Source organism: Tupaia chinensis, unplaced genomic scaffold, assembly GCF_000334495.1.
Source record: "Tupaia chinensis unplaced genomic scaffold, TupChi_1.0 Scaffold138080_1, whole genome shotgun sequence".
NCBI lineage: Eukaryota > Metazoa > Chordata > Mammalia > Scandentia > Tupaiidae > Tupaia > Tupaia belangeri.
The window spans coordinates 293,473-297,561 of record NW_006197981.1 but is presented as its reverse complement, the minus strand read 5'-3'; the positions used below and the strand labels follow the sequence as shown (position 1 = coordinate 297,561).

At 58.4% G+C, this 4,089-nt stretch overlaps 1 long non-coding RNA gene across 1 annotated transcript; it reads right to left on the bottom strand.

Moving 5' to 3' along the window:
• Window positions 1-6: 6 nt before the first annotated feature.
• LOC102486392 (uncharacterized) lies at window positions 7-4,083 on the bottom strand. Its single transcript, XR_336366.1, has 3 exons — window positions 3,811-4,083; window positions 302-444; window positions 7-174 (listed from the first exon to the last, which is right to left on the bottom strand). It is a non-coding gene; the product is annotated as an uncharacterized LOC102486392 (long non-coding RNA).
• Between the last annotated feature and the right edge of the window lie 6 nt (window positions 4,084-4,089).

Sequence of the window (4,089 nt, the reverse complement as noted above, 5' to 3'; positions counted from 1 at the left end):
TCGAGATGTGTGTCCTGCAGGAGGGACGTGGAGGGGACCCGTCCTAAGCAGTGGGCATCGGCGAGGCGAGGTCGGGCTTTTGAGACAGATGCCCTGAGTTCCAGGCCGCCTCCCTCACTCGCTGACTCGCGGGCGCGTGGTGCCTTGGTAGCCCCTGCGTGGCGGTGACCTCGCCTGTGAGGTGGGAAATAATCGCGGGCCTCGTAGTGCACGTGAGCGAGATAGCGGGCAGTGACGAGATAGGGTGTGAGGGTGTGACCGGGCGGGGGGTGAGGAGGATGGGTGGATGTGTGCTCAGCACCGTGGTTGGCTGACGTCACTCTGGGTCCTTGTTGGGGGCCTGCTTGTCACCGTGCCCCACCTTGTGCCTGCTGTATCCTGAGGGTCTCCGCCTCCAGGCAGTCTGGATGGAGAACAGCTGGGGAGGGAGAGAACACCCCGTCCCTGTGAAGCGCATCAGAAGAGAAGAGCCTAAGCGAGGTAACACACTCTGAAACACGTTCATGTCTCCGTAGAAAGCAGAGAAGACAGAGGTTTAGAGTGGCCAGGAAAGGCTCCCTGAGAGGTCGTTGGGGACAAAACCCCATGAAGTGTGTCCGTGATGTCACACCACAAGGTGACAAGACTGCTCCGACACAGGGCACGGAGCAAGGCCCTGCAGATACTCTCGTCCAGGAGCTCCCCGCAGGGCAAATGTCTACCGCCTCCCGGCAAACTCATGCCAAACTGGAATCCCCTTGGGACAGCGTTAGGACGTGGGGTCTTGGCCAGCCCGGCTGATGTGACTGGTACTGACCCACGGTGCTGGAAGCCTCGGGGCTGACCACTGGCTCAGGCCCCAGGGTGGCCTGAGAGCGTGCCAGGTGCGTGCCTGTGTGCCCAAGATTCTGACGAGCTGGAGGGCTGGGAGAAGGGGCCTGCAGCGTGCCATACCCCAGGGAGGGTGCGTCCCTCTGCCTGCTTTTCTCCGTCTTGTACACTTGCACACTCACTCTCACGCAGATGAGAAAGGAGGTGGAGCTTTGCAGAGGCAACTGGGCCCAGGAGGCAAGCCCGGCTGCATCGCTCCACGTCCTTCCTGTGGGACGTGCCAGTCACAGCGGGAGGGCCTCCATGCAGTTCCTCCTCTACCTTCCACCCGTCACTACGGCCTGGCCCTCATAGACACCGTGTCCTAGGGCTTCCTTGGCTCCAGAACCATGAGCCCTATATACTGTCTTCCAAACGAGCCGGGCCTGGGGCTTCCCTTACAGCCACGGAGACACAGCAAGGTCAGGGCTACAGCCCGCCCCTCTCCGGCATCGGCAGCACACAGCAAGGTCAGGGCTACAGCCCGTCCCTCTCCGGCATCGGCAGCACAGCTCTCGCGTGTGTTCGGTGATTCTTGGCCCACGGGGACCGCAGTTCAGTTCCCCACTAAGCCGTGCACACCAGGTGTGGGTGCCCACGGCCCTGGCCGGCAGAGGTTCATGGCAGGAACCCTGGTGAGGGTGCATGTGTCTGTCTCCCTGTTTTTCTCTCCACCTCTCTCACTAAAGAAATTTAACACACTGTATGTAATTCATTCCTCTTCAAGGGATAGGTAGGCGGACGTCCTTAGACATCTTTGAAGTGGTTCATTCAGTGGATCAAGTCAGTACCAGCCATACCTTTCACATAACGACACACAGTTAAACTTACAGAGTTACGACTACAAACCTAGAACATGTTCAATGGCAATTTCAGAAACACTTGACTCCTTTAAGGAAGGAGACAGACAAAGCCAGATGTAACATTTCACTCATACCTCGATTATCAGCAACAGTGGTTAGACATTCATCTCGGCAAACTTTCTGGGACAGTGTTTACCCCAAGTACCACGACAAGCGACAATGCAGAAGGGGAGTCGAGCACAGTAGAGTGGAACTGCATTCCCAAAGGGATGTCACCTATAGCTGGAAATCCACAAAGGTCTTCGCAGACAAGTAAACTCGTAGGGCCTGAGTCTGCGACTGCGGTGAGGGAGCCTTTCCACATTCGGGACTACTAGCTTTGGTGATCAGATAAGCGACCGTGTCCGTTTTTCTCCAACTGGTCTAGAGGGTATCGGTGATGGTTTGCATATACCCCACAAGTCCCAGTGCTGAAATTTGTTGCTACTGTGAGAGTATTAAGAGGTGTGAATGTCATTATGGTATCAAGAAATGGAGTTTTTCTTCGACTGGTCTAGAGGGTATCGGTGATGGTTTCATATACCCCACAAGTCCCAGTGCTGAAATTTGTTGCTACTGTGAAAGTATTAAGAGGTGTGAATGTCATTTGATTATGGTATCAAAAAATGGAGTCTATGAGAGGTCACCGAGGTTGGATAAGGTCATTGGGGACCCCCTGATCGACACCAGAGGCTTTGTAAAAATAGGGAAGACCGGGGGTGCTCGCCTCTCACCGCGCCACGCCGGGGCCACCTCAGGACTCTGCAGCTACCTCCGTCAGAGGGCAGCCCCTCGCCAGCTGTGGCCCTAGGACCATGAGGTGGACTGACCTCCGTTCTTCATAAACTACCTGGCTCTGGTACTCAGTTATATCGACAGAAAACTGGTAGGAAACAGTGTCTAAAGGGAAGAAGTTGGAGATGGGGGCAGTGTGGGCCATGCTGCCGGGGACCGCTCATGCAGAGGGACATGCAGGCATGTTCTTCCCACAGGTGGTGAGGACTTGGTCTCAAAGCACGGGAAGTGTAATGTCAGAAAGAAGGTTCCTGGGCCCGGCCCTGGTGCCTCCAGCCTTGCCGAGGGATCCTGGGGCCATGGGGAGCGACTTGGACACATGCGGTCCCGATGGCCCGGAAGGCTGTGTGCGCTGAGCGGGGGACATTCCCTCATTAAGGCCCTCTGTCCCTCTCATGAAAGAAAGAAAAGAACTTAAAAAAAAATAAAGAAAAATCTGTGAGTAGTTAGTGAGACTATGAATTCCTGCATAATTAGGCCCGGAGTGTCGCTTTCTGAGTAGATGACGTGACAGGCAGGAGACTCTCAGGCGCGTGTCGAACTGTGGCGGCCCATGGTGCCTCGTGGTGCCCTCGGCTGTGGCCGTGTTTGCCTGTGTCACACACTAGCAGAGACCCAGCCTCTGGAATGTGTGCGGCCCGGGAGTGGGAGGGACGGACGGGAGCTGGGTAAGCGGGCACTGCCCCGAGTCCGGGCTGGCAGAGCACCGGGCCCTAGGTCTGTGCTGGCGGCCGCTGCCAGGATGGGCCTTCATCGCAGGCTCATTGTCTTCCCAGCTCCTTTTCTGGTACGTGTCACGTGGCCACTGAGCCCGGACATCGTGGTGGGAACGACACGTCGTGTTTGACCTGTAACTGTGGCCCGTGAGCTCCGCAGGACCTGGGGGCAGCGGTCCTTGGGACGCTCGAGGTGGTGGCCTTTGCTTGTTGTCTGGGCTGCTCTGTCTAGGGTGGCCTGGGCCGCCTGGTCAGGAGGGCTCCCGAAAAAGCCTGCGGTGCTGCAGCCTCCCCTCCACCAGACGCCAGCTGGTGCTCTTGGTCGGCTCCCCAGGTCCCGGCTGGTGCCCCCCGTCGGCTACCCAGGCCCCAGGTGGAGCCGCTTTCGGCTTGGGGGACATCCTGCGAGCAGGCATCCCCAGAAAACCAAGGGCAAGCTGAAGCTGCAGGCCCTCAGTGACCTCATCATGGGAGGCCCGATCACTTCCTTCCACCGTGTCCTGTGGTTTGCTCACGTGATGGGGCGGGTGGCACTGGAGGGCTCTGTGGCCAGGTGTGTGGCCAACAGGCCCGCAGGGCGTGGGGAGACGTGGAGTAAGACGACTTACAGGCTCTTCCGGACTGAGGACGCGGGGTTTGGGTGCGCTCCTAATATCTCCTGGACACTGTGGAAGGGCGGATGGGAGGAAGGAGGGAGAAGGGAAGGCGAGCGACTGGAGAGGACAGAGGGCGGGCAGGGATGGGTCTTCCAGATGCCCTCTGGTTCCATTGTGCTGGGACCGGCGCTCGCTGGGGGCTGGGGCGTGATGGATTCAGGGTTGCAGGGCTGGGCGAGCAGCTCAGGGCGGGGACCCTCTGTCCTCAGAGGTCGGTGCCGGGGGTCGGCG